The sequence below is a fragment of the Leucopleurus acutus genome, assembly GCF_964270905.1.
Source record: "Leucopleurus acutus genome assembly, chromosome: 7".
Taxonomy (NCBI): Eukaryota; Metazoa; Chordata; class Mammalia; order Artiodactyla; family Delphinidae; genus Leucopleurus; species Leucopleurus acutus.
This window is the reverse complement of record NC_139150.1, coordinates 100,862,977-100,888,715: the sequence shown is the minus strand read 5'-3', so window position 1 is coordinate 100,888,715 and position 25,739 is coordinate 100,862,977. Positions and strand designations below refer to the sequence as shown.

At 43.0% G+C, this 25,739-nt stretch overlaps 1 protein-coding gene across 1 annotated transcript in view; it reads left to right on the top strand.

The window, feature by feature from the left end:
• ENTPD4 (ectonucleoside triphosphate diphosphohydrolase 4) overlaps positions 1–25,739 on the top strand; it is a 424,151-nt gene that overhangs the window by 355,924 nt on the left and 42,488 nt on the right. The gene's annotated exons all lie outside the window — the stretch shown is intronic.

The window sequence follows — 25,739 nt, the reverse complement described above, 5'->3', positions numbered from 1 at the left end:
TCAAGATGACATAGAAAGTCTGAACAGTCCAATAACAAATAAGGAGATTTAGTCAATAATATTTTTTAAAAAAATAGAAAATCCAGGACCAGATGGCTTCCCTGGTGAATTCTGCCAAATATTTGAAGAGGAATTAGTACCAATCCTTTTCAAACTCATCCAAAAAATTGGATAGGAGGGAACACTTCCAAACTAATTTTACAAGGCTAGCATTACCCTGATACCAAAGCCAGACACGGACACTACAAGAAAAGAAAATTACAGCCAATATCTTTGATAGACCTAGATGCAAAAATCCTTGACAAAATATTAGCAAACCAATTTCAACAATAAATTAAAATTATCATACCCCATTCTGAAGTCAGATTTATTCCTGGGATGCAAGGATGGTTCAACATACACAAATCAACCAATGTGATACACCACATTAACAAAATGAACGAAAAATCATATGATCATCTCAATAGAGGCAGAAAAGGATTTGACAAAATTCAACATCCTTTCATGATAAAAACTCTAAACAAATTAGGTGTAGAAGGAATGTACCTCAACACAATAAAGGCATATGACAAAGAAAAGACCACAGCAAACATCTTACTCAACAGGGAAAAACTAAAAGCTCTCCCTCTAATATCAGGAAGAACGCAAGAATGTCCACACTTACCACTTCTATTCAACACAGCACTGGAAGATGGAGGAACTAGGCACGAAAAAGAAATACAATGCATCCAAATCAGAAAGGAAGAAATAAAATTACCTCTGTTTGCAGATGACATGATCATACATGTAGAAAATCCTAAAGATTCAACAGGAACAGCAGTAAAAACTGTTAGAACTCATAAGTGAGTTTAGTAAAGTTGCAGGATGTAGAATCAGCATATAGAAGTCATTATACAAGAGGAATGACCTACCCAAAAAAGGAAATTAAGAAAACAACCCCATTCTGAATTTCATGACAAAGAATAAAATACGTAGGAATAAATTTAGCCAAAGAGGTGAAAGATCTATACATTGAAAAGTATAAAAAATTGATGAGGATAATTAAAGATGACACTGATAATATGGAAAGACATCCCATGTTCATGAACTGGAGGATTTACTATCATGAAAATATCCATACTACCCAAAGTGACCCACAGATTCAATGCAATCCCTAGTAAAATCCCAATGGGGGACTTCCCTGGTGGTGCAGTGGTTAAGAATCCACCTGCCAATGCAGGGGACACGGGTTTGAGCCCTGCCTGGTCCGGGAAGATCCCACATGCCGTGAAGCAACTAAGCCCATATGCCACGACTACTGAGCCTGCACTCTAGAGCCTGCGAGCCACGACTCCTGAAGCCCGCGCACCTAGAGACCATGCTCTGCAATTCGAGAAGCCGCTGCAATGAGAAGCCCGGGCACCACAACAGAGTAGTCCCCACTCACCTCAGCTAGAGAAAGCCCACGCTCAGCAACAAAGACCCAATGCAGCCAAAAAGAAACAAATTAAATTTATTTTTAAAAATGGGCAAAGGACTTGAATAGACATTTCTCCAAAGGAGGCATATAAATGCCCAACAGATGTATGAAAAGGTGCTCAACATCACTAACTGTCAGAGAAATGCAAGTCAAACCACAATGAGATATCACCTCACACCTGTTACAATGGCGATTATCAAAAACACAAAAGATAACAAGTGTTGATGAGGATGTGGAGAAAAGGGAACCTTCGTGCATTTCTGTTGGGTATGTAACTTGATACAGCCACTAAGGAAAACAGTACTGAAGTTCCTCAAAAAATTAAAAATACAACTATCTTATGACTCAGCAATCCCACTTCTGGGTATACAGCAAAAGGAAATGAAATCGGTATCGTGAAGAGACATACGCAGTTCCATGTTTACTTTTCACAGTAGCCAAGATACTGGATCAACCTAAGTGTCTGTAGATTCATGAACGGATAAATAGCGTGTGGTATATAAACAGGCATATCTCGTTTTATTGTGCTTTGCAGATACTACGTTGTCTACAGATTGAAGGTTTGTGGCAATCCTGTATTGAGTAAGTCTATCGGTGCCATTTTCCCAAGTAGCGTTACTTTAAAATTAAGGTATGTACATGGGTTTTTTTAGACATAATGCTATCGCACATTAACACACTATAATATAGTACACACATAACTTTTATATGCACTGGTAAACCAAAAATTTCATGTGGCTTGTTTTGTTGCAATATTTGCTTTATTTTGGTGGTTTGGAACCAAACCTGCAATATCTCCAAGGTATGCCTGTATACAATGGAATATTATTCAGCCTTTAAAATGAAGGAAATGCTGCTATTTGTGACAACGTGGATGAACCTGAAAGAGATTATGCTAAGTGAAATAAGCCAGATACAGAAAGACAGCTACAAACACTTCATGATACTACTTTTATGTGGAATCCAAAATAGTCATAGATGTGGGTGCAGAACAGTGGCTGACAGGAGATGAGCGGATGGGAAAACTGGCAGGTATTGATCACGAGGAACAAAGTTTCAGTTATGCAAGGTGAATAATTTCTGGAAATCTAGTGTACAACAATGTGCATATAGTTAACAATGCTGTATTGTGTACTTGTAATTTGCTAAGAGGGTAGATCTGAAGTGTTCTCTCCATAAAGAAAGAAAAAAGAAAATGGTAATTATATGAGGTGATGGATATGTTAATTGGCTTGATTGTGGCAATTATGTCAAAAATGTATATGTATATCAAAACATCAAGTTGTATATCCGAAATATATAATTCTATTTCTCTATTATACCTCATTAAAGATGGGTAGAAGAAAGAAATGAGGTAATGATACATACTACAATATGGGTGAACCTTGAAAATTATGCTATGTGAAAGAAGCCAGACATAAATGGTCACATACTGTATAATTTACACTTACATGAAATATCCAAATAGATATATCTATAGAGACAGAAAGCACATTGGCGACTGCCCAGGGGTTAGGTAGAAGAAAGCATGGGTAGGGCTTCCCTTTAAAGCGATAAAAATATTTTTGAACCACATAGAAGTAAGGGTTGCACAACATCGTGAATGTACTAAATGCTATTGAATTGTGCGAGTTAAAACGGTTAATTTTATCTCAGTAAAAAATAAAACTTCTATGTATAACTGATTCACTTTGTTATAAAGCAGAAACTAACACACCATTGTGAAGCAATTATACTCCAATAAAGATGTAAAAAAATAAATAAAATAAATACAACTTCTCCCCAAGTTACTTTTAGTTAATTTACTGTGTCCTGACAAGTTTTAATGTGAATCATATCGTTAAGAAAAAACAGCCTCAGTTCACACCAAATAAATATTCAGTTTAGCAAGGTATCTGTTTTCTAATGGTTTTTCTAACATCCTAACTTTAGCATACCACCCCATCCTATTGTGGTACAGCAAATGGCATGAACCAGAGGTGGAAACCTAAATCGGACCTTAGAACTCTAACTGAATTTTTGAGACAATGCAACTGGGGGGTTTATCTGTTTTTGCTTCAACATGTTTGTACCTACAATTTCTTACCTTGTTCTACCTGACTTTTTAAAATCTTTAATTCATTTATCTTAAAATATGTAAATGGTTTAAAAAAGCAAGTAAATATCTATATATTGCTAGAAAAGAGATAATTTAATGATAAGCTCTCTTTATTAGTCATATTTTATACTGTTAGAAGAATGAGGCTATCAACTGAATTCTGTCCCCCCAAAATTCATATATTCAAGATCTAACAAAGTGATGGTATTTGGAGATGGGGCCTTTTGGCAGGTAATTAGATTAAATGATGTCATGAGGATTAGGCTTTATTAGTGCCCCTATAAGAAGAAACCAGAGAATTTTTTCTGTCTCTCTCCACCATGTGAGGACACAGTGAAAAGACAGTTGTGTGCAAGCCGGGAAGAGAGCCCTCACCAGGCACTGAATTGGCCAGCACCGTGATCTTAGACTTCCAAGCCTCTAGAACTGTGACTTGTTAAAGTCACCAAGCCTCTAGTATTATGTTATGGCAGCTTGAGCTATGAGTACTAAATGGAAGAGACGTGGAGGAACCCTAAACGCATATTGCTAAATGAAAGATGCCAAACTGAAATGGATACACACTGTATGATTTCAGCTATATGACATCCTGGAAAAGGTAGGGCACTTAAACTATTCTGTATGATACTGTAATGGTCAATGCTTGTCATACATTCGTCAAAACCCATAGGATATACAACAGAGTAAACTGTAATGTAAACTATGGATATTAGTTAATAATAATGTATGAACATTGGCTCATCAATTGTGAAAAATGCCCCACACTAATGCAAGACATTAATAATAGGGGAAACTTTGGTTTGGGGAATAGATGTGAGGGGGTGTATGGGAACTCTATACTCTGCCCAAATTCTCTTTAAACTTAAAACTACTCTAAATATAGTCTACCAATTTATTTAAACAAAATACATCTAAGTTGCCTCATCATATTGTGAGGTTATTAACCATCTTAGAGCTTTTCTATTTGACCTACTTCTTTAATGTTCCATTTCTATCTTCTTTTATCCTTGTAAAAAATATATCAAATGTTTCATATTACTTCACTTCCCAGCCTATTATCTTTTTAGCTATATGTCTTTCACAAACCTTCATTGGAAATTACATTAGGTATCCTTGACTTATTACACTCTATGCCCACTACTATTTTCACCACCTCCCTCATAATGCTTGAACCTTGGCTATGACCCATTGTCACCTCTGGACAAATAGTTTCTGCTCTATTTTCTGTCTTCTGTCCTTCTGGGCCACTTCTATCTACCATCATTACCCAAAGAACTGACTTTACAGATTCTATATGCCAGTGTGTAAGACTTGCAGTGTTTTAAGTAGTATCCCAACCTCATGATGATGATTTGGGGTCATTACTAAAGCACTCGGGATCATACATATTATTTTAAGGTAGTTTTACAGGACAACGCACATTGGTATTTTTCTCCTATTAACAGAGTAGGAAATTGTGGGTTGATCTGCAGTTACTTCGATTAAGAAAGCAGGATATGAACACTGCTTCTTTGCTGGGGTACTTGGCACTGCTCTTTCTCGTGCGGGGACATATTTTGCGCCTTTACAGCCTGGCATCTAGGCGTACTGATCAGACTAATGCTTGGCTTTATTGGACTCGTTGACCAGTCTGATTGATATTCTGGTACATACAGGGTACTTGGTCATGGTTGCTCACCTCTGAACCTCAGCTTCATCACCTGCAAAGTGCAACTAATAGCATATCCGCTTTGTGGGGTTTTTATGGACTTGGCAAGCGTCATAGTGGCTGGCACATGCTAGAGACTCAGGTGATGCAGTAATTACTAAAATTTGCATTTTCAGTGGATCCTTCCCACCTGGACAGGGTGACTCACAGCCTTGGGGGAGGAAGAGCAGGACAAACAGCAATGGCAGCATGGGCCAAGGGAAGGAGGTGAGAACTGACATGCAGGGGGGCCTCTTGCTGGTATCACCAGAGGGCCCATAGTGAGCCAGGATGTGGGGAGAGACTGGCCGCTCAGTAAGACCAGGCCAAGAAAGGCCGTGTGAGGGGGCTTAGCTTTTACCTTGTGGTAGAGGCCATCCAAAGGAGAAAGTGGAAGATGGGTAGGTATACACTTCTCCCTTAGGAATTGTCCTCGGGGTCTGTTTATCTCCTGGCATGGTCCGTTCAATGAGTTGGCCCCTCCAGCACGTTCTAGAGACGACTGGCCATGTCTGACCTTCTGGAGATACAGCCCTGACCTCCGGGCCACCTCACTGAGGAGAGGGCTCATGGGCGAATCAGCCTCACTCTGCATCTGTCCGCCAGTCCTGCACCCTGGACCACTCACTTGCAAGAGGCACATCCAGCTGCCAGAGGAAGTGACATTTCCTGACTCATCTGACTAGGAAAGAGCAGAGTATCGCTGACCATTCCAGGGGAGTAGCTGCCACAGAAGACCAGGATGCGTACGAGCCATAGAAGATCAGAAGGAACAAAGGTCAGTCCACGTGGGAGTTCACATGGGCGCCTCACAGTCCCCAACATGCCCTCGAGTTTCCCTTCCAGCCCAACACACACTCCACCTGCCCACAGTCACCTGTGCCACCATCACACAGCCCCACAGAGCTCCAAACATCCTCAAACACACAAACTCCCTACCTATAAGCAGATGCCTGACTGTGTGCCCAGAACCCTCCTGCTCCAATATACATGCACTACAAACCCCAATAAAATCACAGCCACAGTCTTCAATACAAAAACACACCCCCAACGGCCCCTGATAATCAAACACCTAAATCCTCATATCCCACAAAAATCTACCCAACCCCATATAACCCCTCAATGCAAACACACAAACCCTTCAACAATAGCCAAATACATTCAAACCAAACTCACATACTTCTTCATATAAGACACAACCCCCCAAATCCAAATATAACACATACAGTCCCCCCACAGCTGTCAACATCCATGTATGTGCAATGCCTCAGAAGCTCAGACACACACAAAATGCCATCAGAGAGACACAATGTTTCCAACCTTTCCCTAAATACTCCCCGTAGAACACATGACGACCTCACACCCCCAATACAAACATACACCCATCTCCCTCTTGACATACTATAAACAGCCTCTGTCACATCCCAATTATACACACACAGCTAGCAACCCCACTTTACACTGACAACCCCAATCTGCAAATTCCTCCACACCAAAAATACACTCCCTGAACTCTTACCCTACAGGATGAGCATGTGTATAACCCCTGCACTCTGAATACACACAGATCCAACACACCAAGCATTAAGATGCATACCCCTACCTCTTCTCAAACGCCTGCACACACAGCCTCACAACACCCAGAAGCAGCCCACCACCCAGCCACACCATACTACACCAACCGTACACCCACAAAGGCACTCATGCCCCTCGTCTCTCCCCAGATCACACATACACAGTCTCTACACAGCTTTACTATTACCCCAAACCATCCTATACCCTAAACATACATCCAAGAGTTCCCCACACAGCCCTAACCCATGACAGAGGCAGCTCTACCAGGGGCATCATGGCACCCCGAACGGGCAAATGCCACTGAGGTAAGTGACTCCTGGTTGCTGCATTTCTTGCTGCTGTTGCAAATCATCCCTTGACCCCACCGAGGCTGACTGGGACACCCTAAACAGGAAGTGGCAGCATATAAGTCAGGGAAGAGGAAAACTCCATTCCAGGTGTTCCCTGTCACTACCCATTGCACCGAAACATCGGATGACCAGCATGAACAAGAAACAGAGACGTGTAACTATACGATGATCGAAATGCAAATGTTGCTAGAAAAAATTAGTCCAAGGGAAGGGGGAGAAGGGTGTTCCCCCTAATTATAAAGCCATGCTGTTACAATTCAAAGAAACATCAGATACAGTACAACAGGCATGGGACTGCATCCATGTTGTAGCTAGATATGAAAAAGATAATTTTTCTGAAGCCCCAAACCTCGCTGGCCAGTAAAGGCACATGGGCCCCGCTGCCCCATTGGCCAGGAACCCAAGAGAGGACCCTTAAGGGATATAGGGACTTCTGGGACCCTTACTGGTCTCCACCAAGGGGTGTTGCCATCACACAGCTCCATCCTTCATAAGATGACTAACAGATCTCCCTGTATTGGCAGCTCTGGAGATCGGGGGTCCCTGATGACGTAACCTTGGGAAAGCCCAAGCTCAAGTTAGAAATTTTTGCTCAGGCGCTACAGACTCTTCAGGAGACCGGAGTGATGGGCAGCTGTCACCTCTCCGAATCCTGTACCCTGACCTCTGCCAAGGCCTCTGCCTTAGGGACCTGGCAGATCCCTGGAGCGTGGCCCTCCTCTGGGACACTTGCCCATATACTTCTCTAATTATCCTTGGGACACACATAAACAACTTTTCTTATGGCTCTCATTGACAACTGGAGCTCAAATTACAGTGCTTCCTGGGAACCCTTCCAATTATAAGCAAGGGTCACACTTTAGATTACAAGGCATAATAGTCAGGGGAGTAGAAAGCATTCAACTTCCATTGAATGTTACTATTGAAACAATCTTTATTAAAAACCTTTTAGTGCTGGTAGCCCCTTTGGCCCTACCCTTTCCCGTTACAGCTATGGATGCCTTGATGTACTCAACGACATTTGGAACAAAACCAAATTCCTGGCCTTCCTGGTGGAAGCTGAATATTGGGAGCCCATAAGACTGCCACCTAAGACAGTAAATATCCCCCAATAACATGTATGACAGGGGGCTGTGGGATTGCAGCCCATAATTCAGAATTTATGAAAAGAAGAAGTCATTAAACACACCATTTCTCCTTTTCAATTCCCCCATTTGGCTGCTATTAAAGCCTGCTAGTAATGAGCGGCCCCTTATAATCAACTACTGAAATATAAATGCTGATCCCCACTATTAAGGCTCCCATTTCCAACATTGTCCAGTTCATTAAGGATATCCAAAGGGCTCCAGGGAATTACTTTGCTGTGACAATCTAGCTATTATGTTCTATTCAGTACCAGTTATTTAGGAGTCCCAGCTGCAGTCTACTTTTACTTCAGAAGGCACCCAGTATGTCTTAACCTGTCTGCCTACTGGCTATCTTAACAGCCCAGCTATTGCCCACAGTCTTTGCTGGCAAGCCCTGGTGTCCCCTTGCACCGTCTGGCACTATACTGATGTTCTAATCCAGAGCCCCTCAGGAGATTGGTGCACGAGGCCCTAACATGGTTGGTGACCCACCTATAACATACAGGTGGGCTACTTATTGCCCCACATAAAATTCAAGGGCTGTCCACAACTATTAAATTTCTGGGCATTAACTGATCCTCTAAAAGCCAGGAAATTCCTCTTGCAGCTAAACCTCAGTCGTTAACTATTCGGCTCCCCAACACACTACAGCAAGCCCAACACGTCTTACTTAGGTCTCTTCACACTTTGGAGGCAACAAATACCACCTTGTCCATCATTCTTAGAGCCATTTATGCAGCCACGTACAAACCCTCCATAGCTTACTGGTGAAGAGCTAAACAATAAGCTTTATAGCAGGCACAAAGGTCAACTGGCCAAGCCGTCCCACTGGTTCCCCCTGGCTGCTCCTTCTGGGCTGAGAATGGACTATGTGTCCCGGAGCCTTTGGACTAACACAGCTCCTCCTAGCTGCCTGCGGGCTTCTGCACCAGACGGCTGCACTCTACACCACTACATACCCTCAGAACCGATTTGGGAACTGGTTCGTTGGTTTTGATCTCGCTTTTGTGTGCACTGATGCCAGAATTTGTTTGCGACTTTTGCGTTTTGGTGTACAAAATGGGAAATACTCCATCTACCCTGAAGGAGAGCCCTTTGGGGCCTATTTTAGATAAATGGGTGTAACATAGCCCTGAGTATATGACTAAATAAGACATGGTATACTACTGTAACAGGGTGCAGACCCAAAATATAGGATCAGAAGGGCGGTCGCCCCTAAAGGGCTCACTCAGTTTTTATAGGATCTCGCAGTTAGAAGTGTTTTGCAAAACAGCAAGCTGCCCTGGCAGTTGTTCCAGCTGCCCACCCTCCCCCACGCCGCCATCATATTCACCACCTCCTGTTTCCCCTACCCACGGGGATCAAATAGAAGTTTCCGTGTTAACCCCCAGAGCACAGCAGCCCGATTCAGTATCACCATCTAAGACTCCACAGGACACCCAATTTGGACCGGGAGCCACTTCCACAGCAGGGAAATTTCCCTCGTGCTGACATCCTATAGAGGCCAGGGGACTCCCTTGACTTGAGGCGTCGGAATCTAATTTCCCCACAGGAGCCCCAGGGAACTTTGACAGTGGGGAACGAGTTGATTGACTCTCCAATAGATACCACTCCCCAAACCCTCCCTGTTTATCTCAAGAGGCTTGTAAATATTAAACAAAGGGGAAACAAAGTCATCCTAGGAAAAACTTGCCTGTATCTTTGAGATGCAAATGTCCTTTCCGGTCTTCTCAGGAACCCTCATCTCTGCCATCTTTTTAAACTGCATCTTTTTGAAGGAGGGTAAAGGAATTTAGAAATGGACTTATCAAGGGTAAATAAAAAACCTAAGTGTCTTTTCTGTAAAAATTCAGCCATCTAGACAAGTGAGTTTGATTTGTTCCATCTGCCAGAAACCTAATTTGAATCCAACCTCTTTTTATAAACTGGGGCTTCACATGGCTGTACCTGACTCAGTGCTGAAATTCTGAAATGACAACCATGACGTCTCTGTATGTCTGTGTCCTTGTATGTGTCTCTGTCTTTGGATAACATTGCTGAGGTTGATTTGTGGATGAGCTCTATTTAACTGGCTTAAAGAAAAGTAAGCACTTACAAACCAAACTATTCTAAATACAAGAGAAACTGAGCTAAATGAGCTTCAGGATCACGTGAACTGGGAAATATTCAGTATTAATTAAGACCTGGTATTAACGTTCGTTTGTGGATCTAATTAATATAGACATGCTGTCAGAGTCATCAACATTAAGTATAATACTTTTATTGTGCCTAGGTTTAATATAAGCTAAATAAAATCTTGTTATATCTGTTGCAAATTTGTCAGCAAGGAAATAACTTGATGTGAAGAAACTTTTTTTTTTTTGCAGTACGCGGGCCTCTCACTGTTGTGGCCTCTCCGGTTGCGGAGCACAGGCTCCAGACGCACAGACTCAGCGGCCATGGCTCACGGGCCCAGCTGCTCCACGGCATGTGGGATTTTCCCGGACCGGGGCACGAACCCGTGTCCCCTGCATCGGCAGGCGGACTCTCAACCACTGCACCACCAAGGAAGCCCGTGAAGAAACTTTTAAGGAAAGAAAATGCAAATGAGATAAGAGCTTTAGGTGAACTTTTTAAAATACTTATCTTTTAGGAAGGTCTATCTAAAATTAATCTCTCCAGATATCTGATCACTTGAAAGTCAGAATTGTGCTAAAATAAGTGACAGAAGGTTTATGGAAAGTGGACCCTTAAAAATGGAGTTCTGTACGTGGTCAGGACTAAGTTTAAAATAAGTTTAATTGGGGCTTCCCTGGTGGCGCAGTGGTTGAGAGTCCGCCTGCCGATGCAGGGGACACGGGTTCGTGCCCCGGTCCGGGAGGATCCCGCATGCCGCGGAGCGGCTGGGCCCGTGGGCCATGGCCGCTGGGCCTGCGCGTCCGGAGCCTGTGCTCCGCAACGGGAGAGGCCACAACAGTGAGAGGCCCGCGTACCGCAAAAATAAATAAATAAATAAATAAAAATAAGTTTAATTGAGTAAATAAATTTTAAAAGTAAGCTGGTGCACAACTTGAATTTCACTTTTCTCTCTGTTAAGAAGACAAGGTTTCTTAAGATTTTGGACTGCCTTTGATACTGGATTTTAAGTTTTTCTACCTTTTAAGAGATCTGTTCTGTACTTGCCTTTGAAATCTTTTATTGTTACTTTGGCTAAGTGAATAACTATTGTTTCACAGTGACATGTGACCCTATCTGACTGTTTTAAACCCTTTTCTTATTTTTTTGACAAAACTTCCCAAATCAAATTATAATGAAGTTCCTTTGACCTCTAGCTAACTTTGGGGTGCTTCAAAGGGCCTCTGAAACACCCCAAAGAGAGATATTAACTAATTAGGTTGACTTGGTATGTTGAATTACACGGGAAGTCTTGTCAAATAAGCAATAAATCTTCTTAGGTTATATTGTATGCCGAATGATACAGGTATTCTACAGATTAGATGGAGTTCCTAAAATTTGGTATGGCCTGGTAAAATGTTACCAGTCAGAATTCTCTTTATTATCTGAAAGTGTGCATGTCACTGCAGTAACCATGTTACTTTGTCAATTGCACTGTAATCAGATTTAAACGTGCCTTCTTAAGTCTTTTGCCATTGTACACAGTTATGGTTTCACTCTGATGCCTTTGCAAAAATGCTTCCTCTTCAAGAAGATTTATAGAAGGGACCTTTGCATAAATACAAGTTTCTGGTTTTCAAACCATAAAGGTGAACTGGGTAAGAACTTGAAGAATTCTAATGGGAAACCTGATGGCTTCATAAAGCTGTTAACAAAAACGATTAGTTGCACATGACTGGGTAAACTGGTGACTATGGTTAGAAGTTTTATGGTTTCTATCTGAAAAATGACTGTTTTAAATCTGTGTTTTCCACATGTAAGCAAAACCCTCCCCTTAAACTAATTATGACTTACAGTAATTTCTTAAATTATACCCTTGTAAGCAGAACTGAAACATTTATCTTTTTCTCTCTACCTGGTTGATCCTGCCAGTAGTATAGGCTTGTCTCAAAGATTAAGCCCTGCATGTCTAAAACAGCGGATGGCTCACTAAATCAGTTATGGTACCTCTGGTCGCTCGCTATTGCAATTGCATTACAAGTAGTTATACTGATCATTGTTCTTTGTTTCCAGATTGTTTGCTCTTTGTGTCTCCCTGCTGCACTGTGTCTTTGTTAACGTTACTAGCTGCATTACTTATATCCCGTCTATTTTATAAGACTGGTGTCTCTTACAGTACCCAGTATGTAACCAGGCCTCCAACAATACTTCTATGGCTAAACATCTTGAGGAAACAGACCACATTTATAACATGAAATAACTGTAATAGTGTGATTCTAGGTATGGGAGGAAGCAACAAGGGAAAATGTCTCCTGGATCATAATTAGATAGAGGATCCAGAGGCTCTTTAATTATCAATAGGGCCTAATCCAAAAACTAGCACCTGGATTGGCATATCAAGAATTCTCCCCTGACCTGGGATGAGCCTCCCAGCGCCGTGGGACAAAATTTGATCCTGAAATGTCTCCCAAATATTGGTCAAAATCCTGACCAAGAGGAGAGGATCTGAGAAATAGAATATTTCCTGACACATCAGTCATTAGTGACTGCAGCCCTCCAACGTGAGCCGGTGAGCCCCGACGAAACTCAGGGTATGAGAATATAGGATACAGGCCCCGGATAGCTGAGGTACATATCAAATGAATGATTTCAGACTCTTGCATCTTCCCATACATAGAAAAGTGCTAAATTCCTTAACTTGAGATGCTGCCTCCCAGGCTTGAAGCCCTCAAAATTCCCATCAAATAGATCATAACTCTCAACTTTTAGGCTGAGAGTATTTTTTTAAGGCTACAGGTGTAAAGGAGACACTTTCCAGAGACGAACAACAACAAAAAAAGAACAACGTTTGGAACACTGGCACCCATGGTGGACACTCCCGGAAAGATCCATCTGAAGAAGCAATTAGAAGGGCCGTCACCCCTTTTTCCACAAGACTGTGGAACGGACATTGACAGTAGGGAATTGTAACAGGGAAGAGCCAAATCTGACTACACGTTGGGTCTGTTTCTTTTGCTTTAACCTTTGCCTTCAGCTGCTTTCGTTCACTAAAAGGATACTGTGTGTACATAATGGCCTGCCTCGGGGAACCCTGTCCCTCTGTCTGAATGTTAAACCAAAGTGCCTTTGTTCAGGGAAACATATGGACTCTGTCCACCTGTGGATGGCTACAATTAAGAAGAAATTAACACATCTCCTCCCCGAGGCTGGCCATTCCAGAGGCTATTCGCAGAACTTATGGCCTTCTTACTTTACCTCCTCATCTCCTCCCCATCTCTGTGCTATAAAAGAAACTGGCATCCAAACCCCAATAAGATGGTTATTTTGAGACTTTACTCCGCCATCTTCTCCGTCTGCTGGCTTTCCGAATAAAGTCTTATTCCTTGTCTTAACACCTCATCTCCGATTTATGGCCTGTCGTGCGGCAAGCAGAGCAAGTTTGGACTTGGTAACAATTTTACTCAGGACACGGTGTCACAAAATGGGACACTGCTTTCTGTTTGTTTGTTTTGTTTTTGTTTTGGGCCGTGCCATGTGGCTTGTGGGATCTTAGTTCCTCGACCAGAGATCGAACCCGCGCTCCCTGCAGTGGAAGCTCGGAGTCCTAACCAATGGACTACCAGGGAATTCCCATGGGACACTGTTATGGCCCTCAGTCATGGCCCTCACCTTTGTGAGACAGAGGTAGTAGTGTAGCAGGATTAAGAACGTTGTAAAGTTTAAGATAAAGATTAGGTGGTGAAAGCAGGATTTCACAGGAAGTTAATCTAGTGATACTTGCAGTGAAATGTTGTCAATTCAGCATTAAGAAGACTGTGGACAATGTGTGGAGTTTGCAAATAAATTTCATTTTCTACAGTCAAATCTGCCAAGGCTTCCACTAAATTTGCAGTTGTGGCTATAACCTGAAGACAACTGAGATAGGCAAAAGCAACTGAATCAAGTTGCATGCTATAACAGGCAACAGGCCTATGTTTACTACCATGCTCGCACAGTTCTGCGCGGCCTGATTATGCCTTTCATGCACAAATAAAGTAAAAGGTTTTGAATAACCTAAAGTTAATCTATTAGGTAGAGATCTCTTTTCTAACTTAAAAGGGCTAATATATTTTGCCTCCAGTGGAGAGCTCACCTTAAAGTTTCCAGATCAACCTGAACCTGATCATTTGGGCAACCCTAAGGCAGGCAGCTCTTGCAGCGCTTGTTTTAGCCTTATAAAAGCCTGCTTATGTTTATCTTCCCAAGAAAAGGATTCAGGAACTACATCTTTAATAAGTTCATAGAGTGGAAGAGGTAACAGAAAAATTTGGAACCCAGAGCTTGCAATAACCAGCTAAACCTAGAAATCCACAATGCTAGCACTTAGTTGTGAGTCTAGGAAGTTCCTGTATCAGCCTAATTCTCTCTGGAGATAGCTGAATTCCTTCAGTGCTTAGATTACGTCCTAGGTAATGAACAGCGTCTAGAGCTCACTGTAATTTTTCCTTTGTGTTCTTTCTCAGCTAACTGTTGCAGCAAATAAATGGAATCTTTTATGAATGCCTTATGGAATCTTTACAGTAGCTGAGTACAGCAGGAGGTTATCTTCGTATGGTAAAATGGTTGATTTCTCAGGGAACTAGAGGGTACTTAAATCTTGGTGAAGTACTTGGGAGAAAAAAGAAGGGGTCCCAGTGAACCCTTGAGGCATAAAATTGCAGGTATATTGTTGACTGTTCCAAGTAAAGGCATATAGATATTGGCTGTTGGGTCTCCGGGATGCTGAAGAAAGGTGAACAAAGGTCTCCAACACTAAACCATTTCAAGTCAGTTGAAGCTTGTGACAGAAGGGTGGCTAGGTTTGGAACAACAGGAAAACAACAGGGAAAAACTATTTTTATTAACAGCTCCCAAGTCCTGGACAAATCGCCATCCTGCCAGGTTTCCAACCAGGCAAGTTTGGCATGCTGCAGGGACGAGTACAGGAATGATTACCTCCCGGGCAATTAAGTCTTCTACAATAGGTACGAGACCTTGTATGACCACAGGCTTTAATAGTTGCTGAGGAAACCTAGGGAGAGGTTTAGCTACATCTATCTGAATCTTTATAGGTTTGCATTTTTTGATTCTTCTGATGTTAACACTGTCAGAAGTAGCCCCCAAATTTGCAGGCATCTCCATCCAATTAGGGAACTTTTGTTGAACTTCCTCTTTTATGTCCAGGACAGATTTTAAGGAACATAAATGATCAGGTTCAGGTTGATCAGGAAATTTTAAGGTGAGATCTCCACTGGAGGCAAAATGTACTGGCCCTTTTAAGTTAGAAAAGAGATCTCTACCGAATAGATTAACTGGGGCTATATTGCATAGTGAAAAGGAATCTTGGTGGAGATAAAAATTCTCTCTGAACTGTATTAGGTACTCCCACTATGGAAACATCCTCTTTACTCAGAGGGACCTGTTGTTCTTTGAGGGCAGGATTTAGAGTAGAAAGCACAGCTCTGGTTAGGGCTAGGGGTAGGGTGTTAAAGGTTAGGTAATTCTGTTTACAGTTAGGGTTAGGGTTTAATGTAGATTTCAAAGCGAAGTATGAAAGTGGGGTCTAAAGTAGAAAGCACAGCTCCAGTATCAACTAAAAGTTGGCAGTTTTTCATTATATTTTCCTCTGGGCTGTTTAAGGTAATTGCTGGTAATAGTTTACCAGAGAACCCCTGGAGTTCTGCCAACTATGGGAGAGGGTCATGGGGGGCCCTCCCTTTGAAACAGATATGAGAGCATTCGTGAAGAGTTTGCATAGGACCTTTGAGGACACCTTTTTTTCTAGTGTCCTCACTGATTACAAATGAAACATCAACTTCGGGTCATCGAATTGATCATGGACCCCTAGGAGGTTGTAATGGGGGAGGCCCAGGTGTTATTTTGTGTCTCTTGCCTTAGAGCTGTTGTAACTGTAAGGCTATGAGCTTGGTGGATTTCTGTTTGTGATCTTGCTCCAGGGTCCTTTCAAAATGCTCAGCTATAGTCACCAGTTCAGTCAGGCCTACAGCCTCCCACCCTCTTTTCTGCCCTTTTATCAATCCACTAATCTCAGAAGATAATCCATTTACAAAGAGGGCAATTAAAGCAGGCTGAGCGGCCTTCTTATTCCTTGGAACACCAACTGCTGTAAAAAGAGAGCTTCCAAACTGGCTCTAAGGTCTTCCACAGATGCACCCCTCTTTTGTTTGTATGAGTGAATAATAGACCAATCATTATTAGGCCAATTACTAACAGACCAAGTGTGAGCAGGGAAAATTTTAGGAATAGCTTATAAAAGGTCAGTTGAGGATCTTGAATATCATCCTAGGGATTATGTCATTTTGCTTCCCACATCCATTCTGGGGCTTCCCCCAGTCCTACCAACACGGGTACAAGCGGATAACGATCTAGCAGTTTGGGGACATGTGCCCTGACAGTGACTCTAAATTCTTCAATAACTGTTGGGGGTTCCTCCCTAGGTTTAGAGAATTCTTGGACTATAGCTCTCAGCTCAGTCTTTGACCAAGGGGTAAAGGACACCTGAGGGGGCTCACCTGCAACCTCAGGTAGTTTTACTTTAAATGGCAACTGTTAAATATTCTCTTTGGAATAGAAAAGTATTTCAGACAGAAAATGAGTGAAACAAGAGTACTCAGGTGAAAAAGGAAAGGGGGGGACAGGAGGAGTTAAACCTGCAGTCACATCCATCCTGTGGTCTTTTGTTTCAGGTACCTTTTGTCCTTTAATTTTTCATTAGCTTTTTGTTCTAAGTCTCTAAACGAAGCTACTTTGGAATCTTGAAACCTTCGTAAACTTTCACATACCAGTTAAAGCAGGCATCTCATTCTCCCTGTCCAATTTGTGAACCCTTGCTCTCTAGTGTTTTCCTTAAATGAACAATCTTGTCTAACTGGAACATGCCCCACAATGACCACTGTAATTCTAGATCAATATTAGTATAATTTTGCCATCTTTCTAAATATCTACAACCTCCAGGACCATAGTTCTTAAATATAAAATAAGCAGGTGTGCCAGAAGCCGGCATTCTCAACTCTTTGGCAATAAAGGATCTCATTTCCTTAGCTAGCCTTTGTCAACCCAAAAGAACACACAAAAAAACTGCGCCTTAATATATCAGCAGTAACAAAGAGATGTTACTATGTCCTGGACAAAAGAAGGCCTGGTATGCACCACCACCAATTACCAGGGATTCTTGGATTGAGGAAAAAGATCCAACCAGCAAATCCCAAGGAATGGGGACTGCAAACTGATTCCAAACAAAATGGAGAACTATAGCCATCACCAACAGTTCCAAGCATGGAAACTGGGGGCTGATTCCAAACAGATGGGCAAGTGCAGACTACACTGTCAGCAGTGCCCAATGTGGAATCCAGGGAACAAAATTAGGGGCTAGGGTTTACCACTCAAAAATATACTGGCAATAACCAAGAGATGTTACTGTGTCCTGGGAATTTCCATCTGAAAGGCTAGGGCTGTGGCCTCAGGGAGAATCCTCTACCAGCCCAAACTGTCCTGCCCTGTAAAGGAAAGCCAATTAGATTGGGAGCACAAAGGCAAAGAGAATGGAGCTCAAACCCAGAGGAGCTTACCAACAACCTTCAGGAAGGGCAAGAAAGACAGGGAACTCAAAGGACTTGTGGGCACCACACCTGTTCCTCCTTGTCCCAAATGTTACCAGAAATTTGCTTCAGATCCCATCACTGCCACCAATATATTTATCTTTTTCTTTTTAAAAAGATAAGCATTTCATCATAAAATCATCCTGTTAGCAGTAGCAATCATAAGAGTGGATTTTAGAAAAGTGCACATACATAGTTTTATACAGAACATTTCTGGAGGGATACATATTAAACTGTTAGTGGCCACCTCTGCATGCCACAAATGTATTAAAAAACAAAATTTAACTGAGTAAATTTGAAGATTTACTTTGAACTTCGAATAAATTGGCTTTATTAAACGATTCACGAATCAGGCAGCATCTTATCTGATAGAAAGGGAGATACTCCAACGGGTTACACAACATGGAAGGCTTTTTTTTTGGCCATGCCACATGGCATGTGGAAATCTTAGTTCCCCAACCAGGGATCGAACCCATGCCCCGTGCGTTGGGAGCGCGGAGTCTTACCTGCTGGACCACCAGGGAAGTCCCAGAAGGCTTTTATAGTAAGGAGGGTGGGACAAGGAAAGAAAGTCATCATCAAGGGAAAAAATGAAAGTTCACTGGAGGAAAGGAAAACTTCAGGTGACAATGGCGTCTCATTGGCTAAACTGCGGAATTTTCTTTTAGCTATTTCTATTTTCTATTTCTTGTTGCTGGCCAGGAAGGAAGTCTTCCCTCCTCCAGCTGGGGTAGTAAGGTGGTTGCACTTCCTCTTTGGGGTCAGTAAATGACCTCTTCCTGTTGGGGTAACTGATGATGAGTGACACGGCATGAGAGCTCCCTCTATGGGGGGGCCTTCCAGACTCCAATTCTAGTTGAGGTTTCCTTTTGTTAACATTCACAGCATGTTTTATTGGCAGGAGGATTCACAATGAGGGAGAAAAGGCCACAAGACTCACCAGAAAGAAGGCTCAGAAATTCTTGGGTGGGTCCAAGGGAGGCACAAGGTGGCTGTGGGGTCAGCTGGTGGCTACAATAATCACATGGTTCCCTCTGATGGGTTTGCAGCTCGACCTGGAATAGTGAATAAAAGGGTCAGTTCATCCTATCAGAGAAACATGAAACTGAGATAAGCTTCCCACTGCTAGAAGCATCTTGAGCCTTCAGAAAAGAACAGAGAACCTGTCTAAAGGGTTTGGCAACATCAGAGCCATATCTCCTCAGAGTGGGACTCCCCAGGCTCTGAAGGTCTCAGTCCCCGACTCTCCCTCAGTGACAAAGCCTCCCCACCTCTGTCCTTGTCAGTTCAGTGATCCCTAGAGGTCCTGCCTATCCGTGAGGATTTAGGTTTCCATGGAGACAGGTTGGTTGAGACCTAGTGATACAGTTGACCAGCCTGGGGTTAGTTCCCAGGCACCAGTTCCCACCACCCTGGGGCAATTGGGCTCAGGGACACATGGCTCTGGACCCCATGTGGAGGGTGTCCTTGCACGTCAGCTGTGCCACAGAAGAGCCAGTAATGCCTGTAGCTGTCCAACAGATTCTCAGGGGGTTTTCCTGGGAGAGCCCTTGGTCATGTGACCTCCTATCCAGGAAGCCCCATGACTTTCTGACTGCTGCCTCTCACGCCAACAACATACCTGTGAAGGTTCTGCTCTGCATGGCCATCTGTCCACCAGGCCCCCACTTCTAGGGACCCAGATGCTAGGACCACACAAATGCTGAAGGACTGTCCACCTGCCTAAGGTACAGATACCCCTGTATCCATCTGCATGATTTCTACTGGGAATCAACAACATTTATGGGGATTCTCTGGCCCTAAAGAACAGGATAGGAGCAATGCAATGATTCACAATTACCAGGGTCAATGCACATATACAAGGGCCCATAGCCCCAGATGCCCCACTCACAATTCACATGAGTGTCCCATACGTACCCACCGATGCCCAAATATTCTTGCTTCATACATACATACATCCAAACACGCACATCAGTGGTACTCTGGTAAGTGATTGATAAGAAGTTCTCCGAGAAAGGTGGGAAAGACTTCACCTATGGTATCTACATGGTATAAATATTCCCAGCATGACCAATTTCAAGCTACCCACCTGACATCACTAAACACAGAGCTGGGAAGAGATATGCACCATTGACTATCCCAAGATAGTATGAACCAGTTCCAGCACATCCCATACCTCTTCCTATGAATATGTGCACAGAATCCACTTACACCCCAAGTAGAACCCTCAACTCCCACCACACATATATAACCCAAAGGATACCACATATACATATGTGTTTGTACACACACACACACACACACACACACATATCCTGCACACACACGTACATTTCTACCCACACCCTGAATAAATACACAAACAGACCACCTCTTACTACCTACATTTTTACAGACAAAACCTTACTCACCCTGAATATTCACATTCCACTCTCACAACTATGTATACCCACACAACATGGGCCTGAAAACAAACATGTGCAACCGATATGCCATCCAGATGTACACACTGAGTACCTAAACACACAGGCTCACCAAGTACACAACCGTCTCATGTGCAATCCCAAAAAAGACCCATATGCAATCCCACAGCCCTAGAATACATATACTCCAGGATTCCTGCACACACACGTAACCTACACAGTCTACTGGTTTCCAAACACACAAACTAAACTCTCACATCCCGCAGAATACATACCCCAAAAGCCCCAGGAACTCAAAAACACACACAGACACAAATAAACCTATACTTATCAAATACAGCTGACCCTTGAACAACTTGGGGGTTAGGGACAACCCTCCATGCAGTGGCTCTGCGTCCATGGATCCTGTAGTAGTCCTGTAGTATTTACTGAAAAAGAAATCCACTATAAGTAGACCCGTGTGGTTCAAACCCATGTTGTTCAAGGCTCAACTGTATATATAAGTCCACCTCACTAATACTGACAACACACATACAAGCAACACCACTAAATCCTTCAGGCATTACATTTCAAAATAGACACATAGAGGACTCTAAGCCTCCTGATATACTCACAAATCGACACACCCACAAAGTCCTCATGAGTATACACCCCAAATGCTCAGACACACTCAAAACAGAAAAACACCAACAACTTCTGCAGTCTTACTAAAATACATACACAATTCTCACACACCTATGGACACACACATGCAAATATTCCTAACCCCTGAACATATGGATCCCCTCCCAAACACTATACATTATGCTACGTCTCCAGAATACAAGCTCCCCACCACCACCCCAACATATAAACTGTATATGTGTGTGTGTGTGTGTATATATATATATTTTTCTACCCTCACCCTGAATATATAGACAGACCAGCTCTTACGCCTACCAAACACATGTATAAACACCCTAGCACTCTGCAAAGAAATACACTTTGAATACTCCTAACAACTCCATACCTTATGAACAAGCTTTGATAATGCATGCACCTGATGATGGACACACACACGGATTAGAATACACAAGTAAGATACATGGAAATATCTCCAGCAAACCATTTATGAAACAACATCCACATATCAAATTATCCCTAGCTATCAGCCAGCTCACACATATACAAGTACTAACAAATACCGGTATCACATATTTCTAATACATATAAATGCAATTGTCCATCTTCCCTGTAGAAACATAGAACCCCACCTCTCTATCAGATACACATATACTCACTTCCCAAAATACATAAGCCTAAGAGGCTCCTACTGAAAATGACAACTGCACAGCATCAGCAAATATTCCTCCAAGTGGCCATGCGCCTTGAATACACACACAAACTCATTTAACACACAACTCTCCACAAGTCCCAAATACAAGCACAATTACCCAGTACACTACAAATATGCAATAATATCACCCTATACGCCCTTTCTTCCAAATACACATACAGTACCACACTACTGGCATATACATAACCCCACATTCCCAACCTCTCACACAGAATTAACTCTGCCATCTTGCAGAATACAGAATCATACAAACACAACATACCTACATATACAACACCCACCAGTCCCACAAAATAGTCACAGACTTGCCCTCTACACATCCAAATATACATAGACAGCTCCTGAAAATGCACACACACAAACACCCCATAACCATACAACATGCCCTGAATACACAAATGATCAGCCTACATTCCCCAAATACACAAAATAAACAGACTGGACACCCAAAGTAATATACACCGCTACTTCTCCTGACATTGCCGTTATGCATATGCAGATAATCCTTCCCAATCCACCGTTCGACACACACAAATCCCCAAATTCATGGGAGAAAAGAACACATGTAAACATATTCCCCAAACACCAAATTACAAACACCTAACCACCAACTCCTTGAGTATGCCTGCGTCACATCCCAACACCCTCCAAATACAACACTCACTCTTACACACTCACAAAAACACAGGCATGACCTCCCTTCAAAGACAACCACAGACAAAACCAACCCGCACATTTGACTACACATCGATTCCCACCAACCAATTAAATATGTACAGACCCCATCTATGCTTGCACAGCAATCATGATTTGACATCAGACAACAAATACATGTTTATTACCACATTCAGCAAAGCTGCTCCCATCGCTGACAAAAGAATGCAGTTTAGGGGCTTCCCTGGTGGCGCAGTGGTTGAGAGTCCGCCTGCCGATGCAGGGGACACGGGTTCGTGCCCCGGTCTGGGAGGATCCCACGTGCCGCGGAGAGGCTGGGCCCGTGAGCCATGGCCGCTGAGCCTGCGTGTCCGGAGCCTGTGCTCCGCAACGGGAGAGGCCCGCGTACTGCAAAAAAAAAAAAAAAAAAAAAAAAAGAATGCAGTTTGAACATAAGTGTTGATTGATGTTTTTATGATAAGATGGAAGACACTAGTGAAACTATGAGTGTGTTCCCTCGATCTTCACGCATTTTCCAATCACCTGAGCTACACCTCTGGAAGCAGATGAGGGTTTTCAACTCGCAAGAACTTCCCTCTAGCTTTTGTACTCTTCACAACGCGCAGACTAGCACGGCACCTGTTGAATAGCTCGCACACACTATTTACCCCCACTGTAGGCCCCGCAGTCACGGACCCCTTCATGCAGCCGGCTCCCCAGCCGTGCCAATAACCCTGGGGTAAACACCTCAAGGGAATCGAGCTCTATGGGGGCGTGAATCCACATTGTGGCGAGTCTCCTTACACGGACAAGGGCACAAATAACCCACAGGGTGAACAAGAGCGCAGAGCGGTGACACCTGAGGGGTGAAAAGTCCCCGTACCGCTTACCTCAGGATTCCTATAATTGACTCTAGAGGCCGCCATGACAGGCCCCTCCGCCGCCTGACGGCCGTTGGGGCCCCACCGTCCGCGCTCGCGCATGCGCTTCTATCTTCCGGAGCAAACTGCCCCAACAGACGCTGGGAGCCGTTGGAGGACGGCGGTCCGCGTGCCCGAGAGCCCCGCCCCAGTGGGCGTGCGCAGGCGTGCGCAGGCGTCTAGGCGCGGGGAGCGCGGGCATTTGCTCCAGGCGGTCTCTGCAGGAGAGGAGAGAAATGGAGGGTCGCGCACGCTGTGCAACTTGACTGGCAACGCTCCTCGCCGAGAACTTTCGTGACGGTCTCTTCTTAAAACCAGCTCTTGTGAGACGTGCACTCGTGATTTTTATACTGCACACGTGAAACCCATGCACTCAGCTACAAAGCGTTGTGGAGAGCTCCGCTGTAAGCACAGTAGCCTCAAATTGGGGCAAGTGCTTTCATGCCCTTTGGACTGCAGTTCCTCGGTTCTTGTTTATGCTTTTCAAAAAGCAGTAGGTCCTTTTGCCTAACAAGCCTGAAGTTTCCGTTAAAGAACAATTCTAGCAAAGAATTTCAGACCTGGGAAACACTCTTCAGATACTGTCTCCTGACTCCGTTCCTAGAGTTTGTCCAACACATTTTACTCTACTAGAATATTTTTTCTCAGTGTATTTAAGACATGGAGGTTGTTCAATAAATGTTGATTTACAGGTGTTTCCTTTGTATGGGCTTGGGTTTTTTAAAATAATTTTGAGAAAGAGTTGACAATCTGGGCCAATTTCAACACAGCAGGTAGTATGGGAACAATTTTACTTTCCCTCCCTCCTTTTTAAATAATATCTTGCAGAATTTCGGTTGACAATAAGAACAACAACAACAACAAAAATAGTAGCGGGATCAACTTACTGACCTGACTTTGTAATACTTCCCAAAGAAACTTGAATCATCAGATCCGCTTTCTGGTCAGTTGCAAGATTAGAGCATTTCTCACTCAACAGGATGCCCCTGAAGACCGCTCACATCTAACAGCACTAAGCACCTCCAAGTGCACAGACGTGAAAACTCCACAAGACACAAACATGTTATCTCTTCGTTTCTTTAATGTTTTGTGATTGAGTGGAAGATGAACTGTCTTCTGAGGCTTGTGATGCATGTCCAGAGATGTTTTTTCTCAGTAGTCAATGCCTGCCCCCAGCCTCTGGGCAGGAATAGTCAGAGATCATGATCCAAAGGACTTTTAGATACTCCCTTCTGTGACTGGTCTTCCCAAATTACATTTGGGCTAATTTGATTATCTCTGTCTCTGGGGTGTAGGATTTTGAAGTATTACCAAAGTGACTGCAGAATTGGGACTGGCTAATTTTTGCACAGTGCAATTTTTCTATCAGTGGCCTTGAGAAGAGTCCTTCAAATACTGTATCAGAGTTATGAGTGAGAATCTTGTAAATAATTGGTTCAATGACTGAACAAGGGGAGGAAGCAACAAGGAAGCCTGCCTTCCTCGAGTGCCTGGGTACAATATTTTGCCTGCCATCCCTCTAGTATGAAGTTATTGGTTGAAAATCATTTAAGTTTTCCTTCATTATAAAAGCTCCAGTACTGAGTGTTATTCCCAAATTGTTTATTTTTTTCAGTCCCCAACAGGAGTTTCTTTAGATATAAAGTTCACCATGATGTTGCTTGAAATATTCTCACCTTATCTTCTCATCTTCTTCTGAGTCAGTTTTTCCTGACAAGGGGCAAGGAACTTCTTAAGCACCAACAGGAGTCTTTTTCACACTGTGGAACAGTCCTTCTAAACCTCTGTTTCCTTCCCCGACACCCCACAATCAGTAGGAGTTCTACTGCTGCTACAGCAGTCAGTGAATCTCGTCTCCCAAGAGACTTGGTTGCCATCTTCTGAGGTTTTCAGCTTTCATCTCCCTTGACAAGTTTCCTAACAGTCCGCTCCTCTATGAAAATAGATCGCCTTCATTTTTAGTTGCATGAATATCTCTGGGAAGATTTTAATGAAAGAGAGAACACTGGTTTCCTCCGGGAAAGAGGATTGGGTTGACAGGGGAAAGAGGTGGGAGGAGGACTCGCCACTGCATATTCCATTTTGCACAATTTAATTTTGAACCATGAGAAGGTGTTACTCGCTTAAAATATTATACTAAAATCATTTACAAGGTAAAAAACTAAATCTTTAACAACCATGGAATACTATGAGAAAGACATTTAGTGAATTCTGGTCTTGGACATGGGGGCTGCATGACAGTTTTTTGATGGACGGATGTGCTGGATCCTTTCCAGCACAAAGGATCATTAGTAAGGCTGGTCCTGCTGGATGTTGGTTGGAGCACAAGGACCACTTCCTTAGGAGTGATGTACATACAGCAGTCAAAGACACTGGATC